Here is a 21,727-nt window from a genome sequence, read left to right as displayed (position 1 = left end):
GCTATCTCAAGGCATATCAGGGATAACAGGATCATTAGGGTCAGTCAACATGGCTTCACCAGGGGGAAGTCGTGTTTGACCAATCTCATTGACTTTTATGAGGACATAACAAGATGGATGGATGATGGCAGAGCAGTGAATGTGGTCTACCTTGACTTGAGTAAGGCATTTGACACAGTCTCCCACAGCATCCTTACAGCTAAACTGAGGGAGTGCGGTCTGGATGGCCAGGTAGTGAGGCCAATGGTATCCTGAGGTGTATTAGAAGGGGGGTGGTTAGTAGGTCGAGAGAGGTTCTTCTTCCCCTCTACTCTGCCCTGGTGAGGCCATATCTGGAATATTGTGACCAGTTCTGGGCACCTCAGTTCAAGAAGGACAGGGAACTGCTGGAGAGAGTCCAGTGCAGAGCCACAAAGATGATGAAGGGAGTGGAGCATCTCCCGTATGAGGAAAGGTTGAGGGAGCTGGGGCTCTTTAGCTTGGAGAAGAGGAGACTGATGAATGACCTCATTAATGTTTACAGATATATAAAGGGTGAGTGTCACGAGGATGGAGCCAGGCTCTTCTCGGTGACAACCAATGATAGGACAAGGGGTAATGGGTTCAAATTGGAACACAAGAGGTTCCACTTAAATTTGAGAAGAAACTTCTTCTCAGTAACGGTAACAACACTGGGACAGGCTGCCCAAGGGGATTGTGGAGTGTCCTACTCTGGAGACATTCAAAACCTGCCTGGACACCTTCCTATGTAACCTCATGTAGGTGTTCCTGCTCCGGCAGGAGGACTGGACTAGATGATCTTTTGAGATCCCTTCCAATCCCTAACATTCTGTGATTCTGTGATTCTTTCCCCTTCCCTTCTCACCTACACCTCTGCCCCTGCCTATTCTATTCCCTTCCATTCCTGTCCTATTTTTGTGACTCTCAGAATAATTATTTATTCCTAAAATGTGAAGAGAAAGTTAGCATCATGCTGTAGACTCTCTGATATGGTCAAAATAAATCAATACACAGCGTAATTTTACATGAGATACAGATTGTTCTGTACAGGTATTTTCTGTATATAAATCCACATATCCAAATAAAATGTTCTTCAGGTAGTTTACTTTCATTAAGATGATGATGCTTTTCTACATGTTTGTGAATAAACACACTTTTTAAAAGATCAACTATCCCCTAGAGTGATTAGAGTAATTTCCAAATTACCTACATAGCAAGGATTTCGCACATGTTTTGCCTTTCTCTGCAAAGAAAGTGAAGAGTAGTGTTTTCCATTCCTAGGGGTTTTAAAATCTGTGGTTAGCAACTTATTTTGTATTTTACCCTTATGGCGTTGCAACATAGCCAGTTTACACTTCTTTTTTCCCTGTCCAGAGAGTTATTGCTCTGCTTGAGTGAATAGCATATAGTCATATCACTTCATATAATCATTTTACTAAATGGATTTAGTCTGGATGATGTGTGTTTCTCTTCAGGAAGTCCTTCTAGTTCATTTTTTGATGCAACAGAAAGCTGAAATGATGTATCTATTAGGAAATCTATGAATGTTTTAGAAACATATGTATATAAGAGGTTTCAGATCATAAAAGTACAGAAATGTGTAGTCAGGTGTCACAGATGCCTCTTTCTCTGTTATCATAGTGTGCCAGGAAATTATTTCTGAATCACTTTTGATCAAATTTTTACCAGTCAGATTTACTCCGTATCTTATATTAACCAAACTTTACCCCAGCACGGTTGCAATGCTTCAAAATGATATAGCTTCTTTAGCAAGGTTATCCTCCAGTCTTCCACACTTGATAACATTTTTCTGAAACTCAGCTATATTTTCTTCTGTCTTTAATTTACTGATGTGCAGATAACCGAACATTACCTTTGACAGTATCAATATTTAAAACCAAGGAGACAGCTTTATTCCAAGGTTTTGTGGCTACACAAATATTTTAAGCACCCTGAGCAACATGGCTGCTCATAGGATCCCAAACAATTGTGAGAGGCAGCAATCAGAACGTACAGTGACTACAGATGAAGGGTGACATTCTTTTTGCCCAGTATTGTTTTATACTTAATGAGAAAAAAAAACAAACTCTTCATCTTGATTTCGGTGGTCAACTTACCTCATGACAGAGGTCATACTCCATGCCACACACTACTCTTCTGTTACTGAATTTTAGGGACTAGAAAGCTATAAATATGACCCTGTAATAAATCTGTAGCTTTAGTTTCAGCATTGTTATAAAAGGACACTGTCACAGAGCATTCCAGGCACGTTTATTTTTTCCCAGCAGTGTGATTGAAAAGGATCACAATATATGTACCTACTGGGATTAACATTAGTGAAACAGATTTCCTGACATTAAAATTATTCCCTAGCTACTGAGGAATAAGGAAATTAAGGTGACAATCTCTGGAGGAAGGTTTTGAGAAATAAATTGGAAAACAAATTCATTGTTTGCAGCAAACAGGCATCTGTACTTTAGCTGCTAGCATTTTACTTTTTCCTCAACGTGGAAGTGAAATACTTTACAATGACTTTTTTTTTCCCTCTGATTCCTTTTAGGAAGATAATTTTCAGGTTGATAAGGAAAATGGGCTTTGGCAATGTCAATGCTAGACTGATAATAGTACTTTTTAAAAAGAAAAATGATAGAAAATTAAAAGAGAAAAGCTCAGAATACAGAATTTATTCCCTTAAACTCCTGTCGTTGTTTCTTTTTTTCTTGCTTAAGAAACAAAACACATAAGGAAATAGCAAATAAAAATTGTGGCTTCCACAGCATAGAAACAGATGTCTAATATCTGAGGGGTTTTTTGATGACCTCATATTCCTTAATCTGCATGAAAACTCAGTTTCTTAAGAGTTTTCAAAATACACCTCCAGAAGGACTTTCCATTTACTTTTATTTTGAACCATTAAGATAATAATGAAAAAACCTGTTTTTCTATTTAAAACCAAACCAAAACACAGAGCAAAACAACACAAATTATACAACTCAGTCCGGAACACCAAGGATTGCTAGCTCTTATCCATTCTGATATTTTACTCAGACTATGAGTTTCAGGGGACCTATGCATTTTACTTTTGCCCTGTTGCACAGACATATCAAAACATAATCACTGGAGAGAAAAAAAAAAAAAAAAAAAAGGAATACAGATTTGCACATATTGCAACCAGTCAGAAAATTAGTTCAGTGCTCAGATTCTAAATTGAAATCTGCCAATGAGAAGCTTTTTTACCTGCAGACACAACGCCAGGACTAATTTGGTCAAGGATCTTCCTAATTTTCTTTTTGTTTCCGGTCATTTTCGAGCTGGTCTTATCTTTCAGAGTTATAGTTGTGCTCAAAGTTTCATATCAGTTCAAAGTAGAAACAGGAACTATTACTTTTACCAGATAGGGTGATTCAAAATGCCAGTAGATGGTTTAGATAAGAGAACTCATGAGGTCTTCCTAGTGCCTGGGACTGGATTCCTTCTCTAATTACATCCCAGTTATATCCTGAAGAGATATGCAAGCAAGTATAAACTCCCTTCTTTTCTCAGTAGGTATCCTGTATAGAAAATATATGTGAATATCCACCTCAGACAGAAGCTCTACTTTGTTCCAAACAGGGTGAACTTCAGATGGTAGGTATAAATACTTTATTTTTGGCCATTGGTACACTCTGAAAAGAAATCACCTTGCTGGTTCTAACAGATTTTCTGCAGCTGATTCAGAAGATAGCACTGCATCTCATTCACTAAATTGCTTGTCCTATCATTTTTTAGACTTGATTAGTAATTTGCAGTGCTCGGTACTTACTATCTCAGCAGTATTTTCCAATTTGTCATTTTTACAGACAATCTTTGATTTATTATCTAGTATAAAATATCTTCACGTGTCGTGCTCATCATCTACTCTGATATGCACAAGGTGACAGTGAAAGTCAGTACAACTCACTTCCTGAGTATTTACTATGTAATTTCCCCTTCCACCTAATATTTAAGCTTTCTATGCAATATAGTATTCTTGATATTTAATATTTCCGTGCAAAATAATGTAATAATTGGTGCATTTCACAAGTAGCTACATGTCCTGCTGTAAAATATTGGTATTGTGTACATTTTAGTACAGTCAACGTGAAAATAAGTCCATATTTACATCAATGAATATAGAGTAAAACCTTGTCACTGGGTTGAAAATCTTTCTTGTTTTGTAAATAAGTGGTATCAGAATCATTATACATACTCTAGAGTCAAGATTGGCCTTTATATAAATACCTGTATATTTGCATGGAAGATATAGACTGGTTAGGTATGCAGGTTTTGTATGTATGTGTGCCATTAGACAATATGTTTATTTTTGACAAATTTTTCACAAAGATTTCAAAGATTTGCACAATATGAGTATGAGACTAAAAGTGAATTACTGGAAGCTGTGAGCAGAGAACTGTTTCATATCTGCCTTGTGTCCTCTGAGTTTTTCCTGGGCACCCACAGTGGGTCACTGGCACAGGAAAGATACTGGGCTAGACAAATTGAGTGAGATTTTATCATATGAGATAATAATTAAACCATTTATAGAAAACAGCCCAACAACACGTTACTTTTGCCCAAGGCAAGTATAGAAGTTTTCCAGATGAGTTTTCCTGAAACTTTTATTCTGTGTCTCTCCTTTTGTGAAGTCAGAAGAGAAAGCTGCATAAGAACAACAAAACAATTTGGAAATTTGAGGAGGGATGGGTAGACAAAATAAAATTAATACATTTAATATCTGTAAAGTTAAAAAAAAAAATGTCATAGAGTGGAAGGATCACACTACTTAGCTTTGTTTAGTGGAAGAAACAAGGAAATAGTTTTTTTTCAGAAAGAGACAAAAAGCCCTTGTGTACGTTTAATGTCAAGTTCTACATACAAGGCTGAAGAGAAAGTGTGATTTCAATTAAAGCAGAACTCCTGGTGTGCTTCAGCAATCTCTACAAACCTATCTATCATGCATAGTTTTTGTCAAGCTTTCACTTGTCTAGTTTTGATTGAGTTTTGACTGATTTATATACCTCTGCTTAAGGCTACCCTCTCTATCACGTTTCATGAACTGATGTGATGCTTTTATTCAGAGACAGAATAAATACACTCTCTCTCTCTTGTATGTTATTAGCATATTCTGGAAATATAATAAATGACATAACTATAGAACAGCGTGAACCTTTTTCACAAAATGTAAATTATGAATCTCTATCCATTGGACTAATCACAATGCATTAAACATCTTTCCTGATAAGCAGAAAAATTGCAGAGTGATATTCAAATAGATATGATTAACAGAATACCGAAAACTGGGGGGAGAAAAAAATATTTCTAAAGAGGCACTAATCACAGGGTTTTAAAAGAAATAATTTTCAGAGAGGATTAATTGCACCATAAAGTACACTTTCCTGATCATCAAAATAATTGTTTGTTAATGTGTGATCTGTTATTATCCTAAATAACAGGGTGTGAAAGCTATCAGGAAAGAGATGGTATATTTTATGATACTTCTGGATATAAACAGTATATAAACCACATTTTGGAGATGAAATCTTAGTAAATAAAAATGTTTTGCACAATTGTTACTGTATGTAGCTATTAAATTTGCCTTAGAGCCTGATTCTTTGAAAGTTCATTCAGGTAGTTGGAAGATTTTGTTCAGTCTCACTCTTTTAAGGAAGTATCATCCTTTGTATTTGCACTGTTTGAATTATTTTTCAATTAATTTGATGAGAGCACTGTTTAGTTATTTCACTATTAATACAAATTACACTGATACAAATTATAGCATTAAATGTTTATGATTCAGAGGCAGAAGGAACTTTTTTCATGTGTCAGTCTTAGAAAGCAGGAGACAAGTGACCCAGCATCACCCGCACTGACATATCCAGCCCCTCAGAAGCTCATAAAATGAATGTTTATGGCTCTTTCTGCAAGAATGCATCATTTTCCTCTCTAAGCTGTTAGAAGATCTCATGGTGTAGCTCTCATTGAGACTTCCCCCAGCAAAATTTGTCTGCGTATAAGTATGACCCCTGAGAACAATGTAGTATTACTTTCTTGAAGATTGCAATTTCCAATGATATTTGATGCTCAGAGATAGCTGGAAAAGCAGTAGTACAGACTCAGAAACAAGCTTGCTTGAAAGAAAAGGTATAAGTTTTTTAGTTTTTCTTTCAAGTCACATACAAAATTTGAACAGTAGATTAGTGTGAAAATTTACCAAGCAAACAATATGTAAAAATTTTTATCCTCAATGACCTCTAGAAATTACAGAAGAAATATGGGAATGGAATCTGATTATGGTGTTACATTTAGAGCGTAGAAGTTTTTACGTACTTTATTTTGTGTAATCAGTGAATTAAATGCACAAGCAAGTACTGGAATTCAGGAACTTCACTCCAGGATAAGTCTCTAACTTTTTCTTTCCAGCATAATGGACATGTCTATATCAGTATTTTAGTTTAGATTTGGAGTGAGCTTTAGAAGTGAATTCCATTATTTTCTCTGGTTTCTGGAAATCACCTCTGAAAAATCTCAGCCTGTACAGTAAATTATTTTCCCATTGAATTAAAAGCAATAGTGTGCTACCACGGCTTACAGTCTACAGGACCAAAGTAGAATTAGTCAGAAATAACCCTCCCTTCCCCACCACCACATCCTTCCTCAGATATGTGTATAATGGGGAAATTGTGTTCTCAGCCTCAAAGCAGTTGGATCCACAGACTCTTTCTAGGCCACATCAATTGCTAATGGAGCCAGCAGCACAGCTACTGCATGAAAAATGGAACACTGCTTATTGTTTCATTTGTAGACTGTTCTCTGTGAAAACAAAAGATAGATGAGGATTTGAACATGCTTTGACAGAGGAGGGCCTAAACCTGGGCTTACTGCTTCTCAAGTACTCCTTTACCATCAGCCTAATCTCACCAGGAATACAGTAACTTTTGAGGGGACACAGAGATAGAAAGCAGAGAGGGAACTGCATGCACAGAGAGCACCCTAAATACTCCAGAAGTGTTGTGCGCCTTTAAAATTAGGTTCTATCAGACTATAAGCTAAGTCAAGATATTTTCTGTATGAAGCTGGGAGTGAATTAGAGTAGACACAGAGTTGAAAGTGAGTCTTCTCTACTCTGCTGTCATCAGCCTACTGCTGATGATTGAAAAGAACATCCTTTAGCCCAGGCTCCTTCCTAGTCCAACATGTTTTCAATAGCTGTATAAATTGTGATTAATTTGACACAGTCCTTTCCAGATTCCTAAGAACAGTTTTTCTTAGTGTCAAGATATGTAGATCTATTTATGTTCCTTGAGCTTCTCAGAAGTCCCTTAGCCCCTGTGGTCATGTGGTCTCCCAGATCACCACCACCCACTCATACCTGTGTGTACTCTGCCTGTGTGACTCAGAGACCTGCACAGCAAGTGCCAGGAAAAGGCAAACAAATTGTCTTCCCCTCTGCACCAATAAGAAAAGAAAAGTGTAAAGAAAGGTAAACAAAAAAGTGTAAAGAACAGTAAAGAAAAATGTCATGCATTAACATGTGCAAAAGCAAGTCTATCTGCTGCCACACATCCCACATCTCTACTAACACTTTCAAGAAAGGGCTTCTCAAAATGAAACCACATTTTGACTTCGACTTTTCTGCAAGGACTGGTCTCCTGTAAGAGGCAGATTTTCTTCTGTCTTCTTGATTGATCTTCGCTGATCTTAGGGAAATGACAATAATTAATGAACCTTGAATTCAGATAAAGTTATGCCTGAAGTCATTACACCTATATATACGATCAATGTTAGGGTTGCAATTTGGACTATTATCCCCCTATTGTCAGGTGAAAACCGTACTGTGTTTTAAAAATCTATGTTCTTCTCTGAATGCCATCCTTCATGTAAACAGGTAGCATAGGCTAACAGTTTCCCTAAAATGCAAATCTTAAGCAGTCAAATGCACTTGCAAACCATTTCAGTTTTGAACTAACAGTAATTAGTAGAGGTCAAAAAAAAAAAAAAAGGAACAACTGTCCAGAAAACACCCTGTTTTTTAAAGTTGTGCTGAATGCGGCACACTCTTTGATCTGTTGCACATCCATATTTATGGCTCTTAATATGGCAGTTTTTGCTGTTTGAGGTTACAATCCAAAGCTCATGAAAGTTCAGTGAATTTTGAGTCAGACTTATTTACGCACAGTTGTAGGAATCTCAAGAGCCATTATCTTAGTATTTAGTGTTTCAGCTGTATCTCTGACCTAACTGACATATCAGAGTCAAATTCCAGTTTGTGCTCTGAATCAGATGGTTAGGAAATTCAAATATGTGTTTTCCTTTTCCTCAGTTTCTATCTTCTTTGCAACATCAGCTATTTTCTTTCAAATGTATTTTAACAATTATCTGAATTTGCCATGTAGAAATATCATGGCACTGCAGGCTACATTTCTAGAGCATGGTTTCAAGAAAAGCTGCAGGTGTAACATTAAAGTTAGATCCTGTGGATAAATGTATGTAGCCTCATGGAGGTCTACAGCTTCCTTACAAGGGGAGGAGGAAGGGTAGGCACCAAACTCTTTTCTCTGGTGACCAATGACAGAACCCGAGGGAATGGAAGGAAGATGTACCAGGGAGATTTAGGTTGGACATTAGGAAAAAGTTCTTCACCCAGAGGGTGGTGGAGCACTGGAACAGGCTCCCCATGGAGGTGTTACAGCCCCAAGCCTGACAGTGTTCAAGAAGAGACTGGACAACACCCTCAGACACATGGTGTGAACTGTGGGGTTGTCACATGCAGGGACAGAAATTGGACTTGGTGATCCTTGTGGGTTCCTTCCAACTCAGGACGTTCTGTGATTCTATGTAACCAGCAACTCTTCTGTTAAATATCGCAGTATAATATCTGTCTCATTTCTGTGATAAACAGTAGAACTTTTAATTGTAAGAAAACCCTGTCTTTCATGAATTTGCAATCTGGAGTTCGGTAGTCCATGGATAGTTACATCTGCTTTTACATGCAGAGTATTTAATGATATAAATCTACAGAAAAATAACTCAAAATATGTGGGATAACCCTCCAACTAAACTTTTAACAATGTGCTTCTATCCATCTTTTCTGCCTTCTGAAATTAAATAATGTATTTGGGTTTGTTTTAATTCTGCTTTTCTGAAACAGGCTACTAGGCCCTACAGACTTGCCTTTTCTAATTTCAGAGTTTATTCCTCCTTTCAGGGTTATTGTTTATATTAAGGAAATGTACAATAAAGAAAGTAATTTTGATGACCTTATGTATCAGAAAAATCATGTTGTTTTTTTTTTTTCATTTGATACATGAGTTTATTTTAAAATAAAGCTTAAAGATACTTCATGCTCTGAACTGTAAGGAACTTCAGTAACTTCAGTAACTAAATTTGTAGCTTCACAGTGTCATACATTTTTCTACTTTCCAAAGAGCATGTACTGCATATAAAATAAGAGAGATGTAGTGCGACTGATCTATTTTTAATATTACTGTTATAATATAATCTCTTGCAATCAATTGCCTCAAGAGATTATAAGTAGAAATAAGCTGGAAGTGATCTGTCTGCTGAATATATTTAGATCTGCTAAGGTAGTAGGTTGATATATTGATAAAGACATATTTAGGGTGGTTGTTTTCCAATTTTTAAATACTTTTTGCTAGTTTCCAACTGCAGTTGAGTTCAGAAAGTAGAGCTGTTCTACCAGAATTATTTGTTTTGTTATGGAAAGCATTAAGCGGGATTTCCAGACATATATTGGGCTAAGAAGATCAAGCATCATACCTTTTGACCAGTCAGAAGAATTCTCAAGATGAGTTAATGGAACCAAGGTTGAACATTATAAGCTTAAACTGCTGCTACTTTCCTTTTCTGCAGTAAGAAGAAGACAATGATATCTCATGTCTTCAAAATCCAAGCTTTTGAATCATGAGTAGAATATTGAAAACAAGAATCTGTTACACTTTCCCAAGAGAGAGGCATTTCATTATAATACATTACTTTGTATTGGTCTGATTTCTGATCTTGTGTTTTCAAGCCATAGGTAAAATTATTCCCTTGTTTTAAGCATTCCTTTGAGAACCACCCTTCGCATTTTGAGGAGTTCACTAAGAATTTTCTGGGAACACATTTCTGAAAGTGGGTAATGACATTAAATGAAGTAAAAATATTAAAAAACTAAATGCCGGGGCATGTGGAAGGGCTTGCTAAACCATGAGCCATAGACCATAGGGCATCTGTAAAAAACCATATTCATTATCTGGATGACTGATTTCACACTGTTTAGTCTTCTGTTGTGCTTGTTAGCATCTACTTGCATTGCCTTTTGGATAATCAAATTCATTTTACATGATACTGGAAGACTGTAGTGAAACTGGCTAATCTATACCAGAGCAACCTTTTCTTGCAGTGCTGAGATTGAGAATTGGTCATGTTCTGTATTTAATATAATTACAGAAGCTGTACTTAGAAAATATTTAATGTCTCTATGAATTAATAATAAATGATCTCTGATTTTTCATATTCAGAGGGTTTATGTACTGTAGACATGATAAATTTTATTAGAATGACAACACTGCGCTCTATTACATCTTTTTTTTTATGACGAAGCAAGATTGAAACCTTCTCTACCGCAATTATTTTATTTTTTTGAAAGCAAGCAGTTGATCAAGTACCATACATGCCTGGAATAAGAAACGCACATTCTGAAGATAACATTTACAATCATATTGTTACATGTATGTGGAAGCCTGGAAAAAAGAACCACAGCTGAAAAAGGGTCACTAGATGGGCAAGTAAAGCTGAACTCAGTTAAATGTAATTCATACACTTACCTAGAGGACTCAAATTCACATGGAACTCTCTTAAACAATTAATGAGAGAGATTTACAGTGGGTGCTTTTATTGGCATGGGAAACAGTCTAAACACTTGAAAAACTTATGAACAAACAAACACAACAACAAAAACACCCAAACCCCCCACAATAAACACTACCCAAAGTCATGATAGCTCTCCATTCTTAATTTTTCAGTTTCTCGTATTGTACTTGTCAGAGAATCAGAACGTTTGATCAAAACAGAATATGATGTAATAGCAGTCATGGAAGTTAAGCTGAGGCTTAGAAAAACACGTAATTTTCTAAACTAGAAACTATAGACTCCTTAAGAATTCTAAAAATCAGACATATCTGTTTCAGATTTTAGCCTACACAGTTTGTTTCATGCCCATATAATAAAGCGAGTAATCTTGCTATCACTATCGTTCTTATAAATGGTCTTTCATGCTTAGTGAAAAGCATTAGTTGCCTGCTCAGCCACTCTGATCTTCTCTTTTGCTTGATATTATCATTTACTTTTATCCTGGAATTGTCAAGTAAGTCACTGTTTTTCTGTAAAACTGCCTTTTTTTTTTTTTTTTTTTTTTTTTTTTAATAAAGGCAAAGGCATTCTTGGAATAATATTGCTACTTTATTACCATACTCTAAATCATCCTACTATGATGACATTAACAGTGGTTTCAAAAACCTATCTGTCCTAGTTTGTGTTTATCTGTATTCCCATCATTGTTGAAAATAAGCTTTCAAAATTGAAGAGACACAACTATAAAAATAACAAAGCAACACTTCTGAATACTATATCCAAAGTCTAAGAAGCAATTGTTAAGGTCTTGACACTCTGTTACATGGGGTGAACTAAAACTTTTAATATGAAAAACAATAAGGAGTAAGATTACTATAGGAATAAGATTACTTGGCAGTTGAGGAGTGACAGAATCTTAGTTCACAAAACCTAGCTGAAGCATTTTCTTGCATCTTCTCAAGAAAACCTGACAGTGTTTCCAACATCAAATGTAAAATAGGAATCTAACGGATTCTACTTTTTTAAGTTTTTCTCTATAAACTTCAGTAGTAGAACCTAAACATAAAAAAGTCAGATGAACTACAAGTAAATTTCGTTGCTTCAGTAAAATACCCTAATTGTAAGTAGATATGCAATAAATAAGAAGTTGTCAAGACTGCTCCGATCCTCAGTTTAAATTTCTTTCTAGTCAAAACATTGGAATAAATCTTCTTAAATAATATGGTATAAATTATGTGGGGTGTGTGTATGTGTATAAATCGAAGGCTTCAGGTAAATGAGAACTCCCATGAAGCTTTGTTTCATAGGAAGGAAATATAGATGAATGTTGAATTTACTTGTGTCATGTCGTATAGTTATGCTTAAGATCACTTCAACAAACTCAAATGAAATATTTAATTATATTTAGAAGTATAATTTCAGTCTAAAATAATGAAATAAGTTTTGACATTTATACAGATTTTTTTTCTTAAAAACATAATGCTTAATATTTGAGTTCTGAGTGTAGTTGAAAACAGATTTGGAAATATTGAAATCAGAATGAAATGTTAATTTTTAATAATTTTTGTTCTACTTGAGAGGATTTTAGTCACATAAAAATGAAAATGAGCACTTGCAGACTGACATAATAAATTGTATGAATAAGAAGAATATCGTATTTACTTTATAATGTATTCTTCCCCCCTGTTCTGCATACCTCTGGGAGTAACAAGCATCTGTTTTCCCTAGATTCTATGTGTGGTTGAAGAATGTCCTCAGTCACCTTGATTTATGCAAATCTTATCATGTTTACATGCTTGCAGAATACAGCAGTATTCTTCCTTAAAATATCGCATCTTTTAACTCTAAAAATAAAAGGATACCATTGCTTCTGTAAGCAAACTCTTGTATTTATATTGGTAATGGAAATAGTTTTGAAAGGAATCATTGCATTTTATTATAATTTAATCATATTGTTACAGTAATACAGAAAGTGCTTTGTGGTCTTAAATAACTTTTTAAGTGTCAACATCTATGTGCTTTTATACTGATACATTTGCAAACAATGTATATAGTGGTTTGAAATATATTTGTTTCAATGAAGGGAAATAGAATTGTATCAGGTATGGAAGAGACAAAGTTTATGATCTTAATTCTATCGCCAGAAGACATGGTTCACTTAAGGCCATGCTGGAGGAGAGAAGATGGTGTTGGAGCATCTCACTGTTAAGAAAAAGTAATTTCCTAGCTGGTAGGCCACCTAATTCCAATTTTGGGACCAACTGTAGATTTACTCTGTGCATGGCATCTTAGGTAGTGTCTAATAAGAGCTCTTATTCTGGTGATTCTATACCACTTCATTTCCTTGGAATATCTACATTTCCAGTCCAAACTGTAGGATGCAGAGGAGAAAAAAAATACCAAAACACACACACACAACTAAAAAACCCCACAAAAACCAAAACCAACCAACCAAACAAAACCATAATCACATTCATAAATTGTTTCTTTATTTATGTCCTCTTGTTGCTAAAGATGAAGTTATTCCTCTGATTTAAGAATTGCTCTAAAGCTAACTAACAGTGAAGGTTTTTACCAGTGTTCCCTGGTGAAAGCTCACCAGAGAGGAGACCTTCAGGGGAAGTCTGTGCTGAGGAGACAGGTAGGTCTGGAGTTGCTCCAGGAAGGGTTTTACATGTTGAGGGATTAAGGTTATGTGAAGAAAAAAAACACTGATACAACTTACCTGTTTAGCAACATCAAGAATAATGAGCCTAAGTGGCCTGATATAGTAGTATTTCTTCCCCACACACACTATGAGAGGCTGTTCTAATAATTAACACTGTCTTACTATCATTTAAACACGCCTAGTAGCAAAGTTGAACAATTGTATGAATGTAATTTTCTGCATTACATTAGCTTTCTGTGAACAGCATGGATTGTTCGTGTATTTTTTTCATTTTCAGTTACTAACATTGATCTTGAACCATCATTTTGTTCTAACACGGGTAGACCAAGATTAAAATCTAGGGATCTGTGTCACATTTCTTCCTTCTCATCTGTTAGATTAATTTACTAAGACCAGAATAATTACAGATGAAAGATATCATAAGATATCAAAGATTAGGAATGTGCCAGTTTATTGCAAATTTTTCTTCTCACAAACTCTTTTAACATGACATAAATAATGTGATATAATCCTGATAACTCATTCTGGGGGTTTGTTGTGTTATTTTTGTTTTGTTTTGATTTATTTTGTTAGTGGATGATCAGAAGAAGCGTTCATGTAAACACTTCAGCAGTGAAATCATAGAGTAACCTTTCATGCTTCCTGTATCTTAACTTGTTCAGTCTTTTTGGCTGTATCAGTGGACCTAGCATGAGTCTGTATTTTCGAAGGTGCTGAAAACACAAATGGTCCCTTAGCTCTTAATGGATTACCTGCACTGTATTTCCAAAAGGTGGTCAAGATGCAGGAGTTTCAGTCTGACCTCTACAAAATGAAGTATCTCAAAATCACTGCAATCCTCAAAACTTTGTCTTAAACTTCTCCAGTCAGCCAACATGACGTTATTTTTGCAGGTATTATTTTCTACATCTCTGTCATTTTGCCTTATGTTTTTTTCATCAAGACCAATTTGTTCCAGTTGTCTGATTTCTTTCAACACAGCAAATCTAACAAAAGCAAAAAAAAAAAAAAAAAAGAAAAAGGAAAAAGAAAATACACACTATTAAAACACGAAATAGGCAACTGCCTTCTGTGGTTCTTCAGGTCACTTATGTTTCCTACATATTTCATTTGCATACCACTTCAATAAGAAAAGAAAGATAAAGATTTGAAGTTTATATTTTCTTCTACCTATATGCTACCACACAAGGTGTTTGGTCCTGATCTTATAATGAACTTGTAGAATTATTTTGAATAGTTTCTTTCTGATTGTATGTGTTAAGTGGATTAGACAAGAACATAAATGTATTTATTTTGTTGATGTTCTGTGTTAGCCAATGACGATTAGCTTTGGAAGCAGCTGTAATGATATGAAAAGTAAAATACATTGACTTTTATAGGTCAGAAAATGCTGAAACACAGCTTTACATATAGGAAGCATCAGAAATCTTTCCTCACACCTTTTCAAGCAAGAAGGTAAAGAAATATTGTGATACACCTTTTCATTTTTCTAGATAAGATGGTGAAGTTATATATTGAATCATTGTTAGAACAGAGTTTAGATTACTGGTTGACACTTTGGATTTTTAGAGTTGAGATAATTCTGCTTTACATTTTCAAGTTTTCTTGAATAATGGAATTCTTACTTATTATTGGTTAGCCACAAGTGAAGATGATGTTTTATATTACTGTTTCCCATCTTCTAGCATGTTTTTTAAATTTAAACATTTAATTCCTCTTTCTATTAATATCTTAAGTATCATCTTAAGGTGGGTCTACTACTTGTGTTGTCATGGTTATTTTTTTCCATTGATCATAGAATATGGAACTGAGTTTTTCAGCATAATCAGAACAGTCAAATCAACAGCATCTTCTCCATATGTTTTCTTTCGACATGATCTTGAAAGAACTGTAGTTATCACACAGAGCTTTATGCTTTTTTTTTATCCTAAGCAAAAATATTAAATGAAAGCTATCTCACAACCTCTAAATTACTAACTTCATAATTTCCTTTCTTCCTGAGTATTTCTCTTATTGGTCTCTGGAAAGGTTTTTCATTCTCCTTAATAATTTACTGTTGCTTTCAGCAAGGTGATTTCCTTTTTTCCAACTTTTCTAAACTAATTTCCAGAAGATTTCCATTCTGTGCTAGGGAAGGAAATCTGGAGGTACTGGGATATCAGCTGAATGTTTTCCCCACCTTGCCTGCATTTCACAACACTGTTCTGAGCTACTTCAAAAAGAAAACCTTACCAGAGCCTGCTGCTAGAGCACCACATGAGCAGGAGTCTTAAGGGACAGCCCTTCTTCTCTCTGACATTTAGAGGCTGTACAACACCTGGCACTTATTGCTATAAGTATATGAGAAATTCTGTGGCTTACCACTAACAGTACTAGTCTTCTCTGGAGCCATCTGATCACAGGGATCAGACCTTGTCTGAATAACAAAAAAAAAGCGTGTGAAGAGCAGTTGTTTTATGTGTTATTTTTTTCTTTTCTATTTGCTGGTATTCATTAGAGCAGGAAGTAATACAATCATTGAATTACATCCTACTGTATATTTATGTTACAATATAACCTTTGCATTTGGAACATTAAGAATGGAGAAGGGGAGAAATGCAACTTCCTAGGTCTACAATAGCAGCAGAAGTAATTTAAATAATTCATTAAAATACAAATTTAAGGCAGTTATTCTTTAAAATATTTGTCTGTAGCTTGAGTTGGACTCAGTTTTGTGCAATTGTATAGTTATTTACTCTCACCTGTCAAAATACCCTTTTTCTTCATATTAATATTTCAAAGAAGTGCAACCTATTCCTGTGTTTAAAATGAAACATGCTCTTAAACATTTTGCTAGGCTGTGGTCAAATTAGTCAGCATGTTGCATTATTGAACACACATTAATCGAAAGTTTTTCACTGTCAAACTGACATCTGATGGTATAAAGAAAACACTTTGATGTGACTTTACATTAGGTCTAAAAAACAAATGCACAGAAATTAAAGAAATGAAATGGTGCTTACCTCTTCTGAAGTATCATTTACAGAAAAACTAGAAGTTTAGAAATAAAATGTTGATGAAAATAAATATTACCTCTGCTTCTTATTTTTAAAATTTTGGAGCACATAAAACCCAAATTAAAATGTAAGGAGGTATTCTTTATATGGAAAAAATAATTAAATTCGCTGATGTGTTGTTCATCTGAATGTGAGGCCTTATCATCTCATGATCCTTTTCTAACACATCAATACATTTCAAATAAAATATACATTTAACTCTTTAAACCTTATTAAAATTGCTAACAAGACATGAATCAATCAAGACATATCTTTGATGGACTTCAGTAGAAGCTTCCACTCAGAAATGAACTTTTGAAAACTAAGGTAATGGTAGAGTAGAAGCTGATCTTTAGCCTCTTCATTAGCATTTTTTCCTTTTTTCTAAGAAAATTCAAGAAAGGATAGAACAATGGGAATGACAGGGCCTTCAAAACAGTATAAAAATGCAAACATTGATTTTATTCAGATGAGGCCATTTGCATGCAAACTGGTCAGACTGCAGGCTTATCTAATTATTCTCTCAAGTCTGTGACTTGTCTCACTTTTACAAGTGCCATTAAATTTAGTAAGATAACTGCCTTCATTGTATATTAAACATGTGTGACCACTACATGGTTTCCACATGATGGTGAGTTGTTAACAAATATTTATCTTGTTATGTTCTAACACATTCTTCTTAATTTGCTCTTCTTGAAATAGGATATGTGACAACAAGTCATCGTCTGGAATTTTTTTAAAATTTCTTCTTAATATTTTCCTTCCTTCCTTTTCAGTATACTTCTTCAAATTGGACATTTAATTAACTATTAGTGTAGTCCTGTTTATCAGTAATATTTAATTGACAAATATTTTAAATAAAAATATTGTTTCATTCACACAAATTATATGCAGTTTTTACAGTAAGTCATCCTGCTTTTCAATAAATGAGATGCAGATTTTTTTTTACATCTCCCCATGTCAAAGTCATCTGGTCTTGCACAAGTTTCTTGTCTCGTTACCAGATGCAGATACCTTGTAGTTGACCTTTAAATTTTGACTTTGGAATCACTCACCAGACCAGAGATTCAAGACTTTCTGGTGACTAAGAGATGAAGGGAAAATCTGGACACTCAGAGGAAATCAAAGCTCTATCAGCTTTCCCATGCAGTCATGTCACGAATAGTGAAACAAAATATAACAGAATTTAAGAACAGAGGAGCCATACAGTCATGATATACAAGGTTTTCAGTTTCTCAAAACACTCTCAAGCCCTGTTGAGTCTGACGAAGACAGAAGGTAAAGGGGAAAGGTAGCAAAATAAAAGTGAAAAGAAAAACTAACTAAAAAGTATCTTGAAAATCCATGAGGCCATGATTTCCTCAGGCTGTCCATTGGGCTTGCTACAGGAATTTCCCTGTGAAATTGGACACAGCCGTCAAGGCAGAGTGTGTATCAGTAAAAAATGGAGTGGGAAGGGTGTGCACATGCTGAAGGCACATGCCCTCAAGTCCTAGGCAGCACTGAGCTTCGTTGATTGCTGGCAGTGGGTGGGGTGTAAAAAGAAAGAAAACACATACAGGTCATTTCATTTGTGGCAATGATTTACTCAGAGCTCTGGATGAACCAGGATGGAAATGAGACATCTTTCCCTATCCCTTCATAAATAGTAGCTGGGGCAGATTTGTGCTAGCTTTCTCTTGCAGGTGACAGCTCGGGCTCTTTATCAGGGCTGGCACAATACAGAGGTAGTTGTTTATTGAATCTCTATAGTCAAACTGAGTCCTCCATGCTGAGGGCAACAATGCTTAAATACCTAGACACATTTACCCTTTCAGGTAGAATAAGGCAACATCTTCCAAGGAAGGAACATTTTTTGTTTCTACTGCAGTTTGGAAGTACCTAACTGTTGGATACCAATGGCTAAGAACTGAGTGTGGAGTTGCTGACCAATGTGGTAGAGAAGTTTAATATTACGCTCCTTTTCTGTGCTAAAACATTTCCGTTGTTTCATATATCATCATGTAAGTACTGCTTGCTAGGAATGTCCAAGTGAAGTGGTTAATTTTTCTGAGATTCTTATGAGATACTTGAGATTGTTTAATGAGCATAAGATAATGTAACCTAACTTGCGTTATGCCTATTAATGCCTTAGATGCTGCCATTAACTAAATGTTAAAAGTTTGAAAAGTTCAAAAGTAAATCAAGATGATTTTTCAGACTTATTTCTACAGAGGAAATCAAGATATAAATGATAGTAAGGGAAGTAAAACAATAAGAGAGGTCCCAGTCATCATTTATATAAGGAAGCAGATTTATTGGAGTCAGGTACATAGTAGCAGATATTTGGACAGACTTTCAGATACACAAAGATTATATATAAAACGAGAGAGATCTTTATCTCAAGAGGATTAGCTAGTCAATTTTTTATTATCATTAAAATACTTTCTGCTAACAGTTTTCTCTGGGGAAATGTCCCTGGCATGTTCTAAGTTAATGAGAAAAGAAAGGTGATGCCATGGTTTGAGTGATTTTCTGGGACTTTTCCTGTATGCCTTCAGCTGTCCATTTTCTCACAATTTTTCTATGTGAATTTGTATAGCTTCCCTGTGCATCAAGTCCCATTTGTAAGAGGATATAGTTACACTTATAAGAGTAAATAAATAAATATACTACCTGTGCAACATATACTAAATGACAGATGTTCCTGATCTGATTGTCTATAAGTAATCATTGGCCTGTAGAAAGATACAATATGATCTCAAAGTAAAACAGTTTATATTTTTTACTGATTTCCTTATGATGATTTTTTTCGACCTTGCAGGTTAGAATGGGAATGGTTTCAACTACATTGCCAATTTTGCTAATAAACTCACATGTTAATAAGATATTGCTTGAAATGATGTTATTAGGAACTGATGGAAGTATATTCTTTCATTAGACTTTTATTCATTATACACTGCTGTATTTTACTTGTTAATAAAATAAGAAAATCCATTTCTAGAGGATAAAATGTAATGCTAATTTTTCATCATAATGCGTTAAATTCATATTAACTCAAATAAAAATATAAGTGAAAATGGTTACATAAATGTAATGCTAATTTCTGATTGTAATGAATATCTGAAATGCTAAAAATCACTAATGACATAAAATGCAGTAGTCTGATATAACAGTTTTAAGATCTTCCCCTCAAGTTTATTATCTGTGGTTATATCATCAAATGGCACTCTATATCAGCTTTTAATGAGTAATTTTACTAAAAATGCAATATCTTTCTTAGGTGGTTTCTCCTTCGTTCTGCTAGATCTGTGTTCTAAATTCCCCTTGGAGACCAAATTCAAAGAATTCCTTAAACTTACCCTACATAGAGATATATAGCTTTTTTGCATTTATGAATGTACATAGGTCTTTAGAGAATTGTTTCCTTAGGCTTATTAAATTAAAAATAATTCGTTAACTTGAAATCAGGTATTTTCCATGAGGATTATAATGTCATACTGTCAGTGTTAATAAAAAAATTGCAAATTTCTGATTTTTTTGTTTGTTTCATTCCTGATTCACATTTGTTCTGTCTCTTACTGAATTGGTTGTACTTATTTTGCAAGCCCTATTGATGTCATACCCCTTCCATTGAGTAAAACTGCTATCTGTTCTTTACATTATAGAAAATAACTTTCAGTCATTACACTTTTTTTTTTCGAAATATGTATGAATGAGAGTGTTTGTTTGTTTGTTTTTTTCATGTGCCCCCTCTTCCAATTCTCAATCCCTGGACAGTCTTTAAAACCTCTGTGTAAAATCACATTTTAAAATTTACTAATTCAAAATGTAAGTTTGTAAGATGCAAGAGATGAGGCTTTTATTTCTTCTTTTGAAATATTATTTCACAGGTTAATAAAAGTTTTACTTGTGTGTGGGTTTTATTTATAAACTTTTTTTTTTTCATCCTGTTACTCTGGTTGTGCATTAAGACATCTATTTACCGATAAACTTAACTATGCATATTTTACAGTTTATTATTTCCTTATTATCAGTAATAATTTTACCTATAATTTCAAAATAATGTTGTGGCTTTTTGAAGCAAATATATATTCAGTTTAAAGACATGTTTTGTCCTCAAAATCAGCAAATATCACAGATTGCCTCCTTTGTAATTTTCAGATGTTGCAACACCTTTGTCCAAATATATTTTTTCCTGACATTTAGGTCAGAGTCTTCAAGAAATACTCCAGGAAAACCGACATAAGCAACCTAAAGTGTCTGTGGTTCTGGAGTGCCCAAGTGGCTTGAAATGCAACTTGGTATCAACAGAATGTCCTCTGTGTTTGCTGACCTGGATGAAGAGCCCGCCCTGTGGCCTGTGGCTATGAATAAGCTCTGTATGCTAAGGGTGTATTCTTATACTTTATTTGAAGAAGTACAAAGTCCTCAGGTCCAGTGATAATAATTTTCATGTAGAAACCCAAATAGCTCTGGCAGAAAGACGGTGACAGATAAAGGGCCTCTTCTGGTGTGAATTACAATCACTTCACAGCAAAAGGTTTATGCCTTTCCTTTAATATCTCAAGTCTTGCAAGCCCTCTAAAAAGTCCATCTCTGAACTCCAATGTAAACTGGTGTGTGGGATTAGAAGACATAGAAAAAGTATAGGGAGTTGGAACGTGGAATATTTAAAGCATAAACAGAACTGAGACCCTGTCATGTGCCTTTGAAGCATTGCATACACATCACAGTCTCACAAGATACCTGGGATGTGAATCTTTAAAGTTAGTAAATTCACACTGTTTTACAGGAGATAAAAGGCTGTGAGACATGAAATAGGACATGATGAATGATACTCTATTATCAGCAGTTATTGGTTTTGACACTATCAGTGAAGAAATCCACTATCTAAGGATAACAGCAAAATGGTAATATATTGACCTTAAATGCTCCTTTTGGCAGAACAGAAAATAAAATATAAGATGTTTTATGAAGAGAAGTCGAAATACAAGGTATTTTATAAAGAGCATTAACAAATAACATGTAGTACCCCTGACTGAGGTGTACAAATAACTGTGGGTGGCTGCATTGTGAAAGTATTAAAGGCACTTGCATAGAAAACTGTTGTAATTAACAATACAAAGAAAGGAAGAAGAGACAAAATAATTAACTAAATATATACAAAGTTACA

At 34.8% G+C, this 21,727-nt stretch overlaps 1 protein-coding gene across 1 annotated transcript in view; it reads left to right on the top strand.

Annotated features, from left to right (window-relative positions):
* The window catches only part of MGAT4C (MGAT4 family member C), a 159,582-nt gene that overhangs the window by 40,092 nt on the left and 97,763 nt on the right, over nucleotides 1–21,727 (top strand). The window lies entirely within an intron of this gene.

This window comes from Patagioenas fasciata, chromosome 1 (assembly GCF_037038585.1).
Source record: "Patagioenas fasciata isolate bPatFas1 chromosome 1, bPatFas1.hap1, whole genome shotgun sequence".
Classification (NCBI taxonomy): domain Eukaryota; kingdom Metazoa; phylum Chordata; class Aves; order Columbiformes; family Columbidae; genus Patagioenas; species Patagioenas fasciata.
The sequence above is the reverse complement of the archived record's forward strand: the minus strand, read 5'-3'. Positions and strand labels throughout refer to the sequence as shown.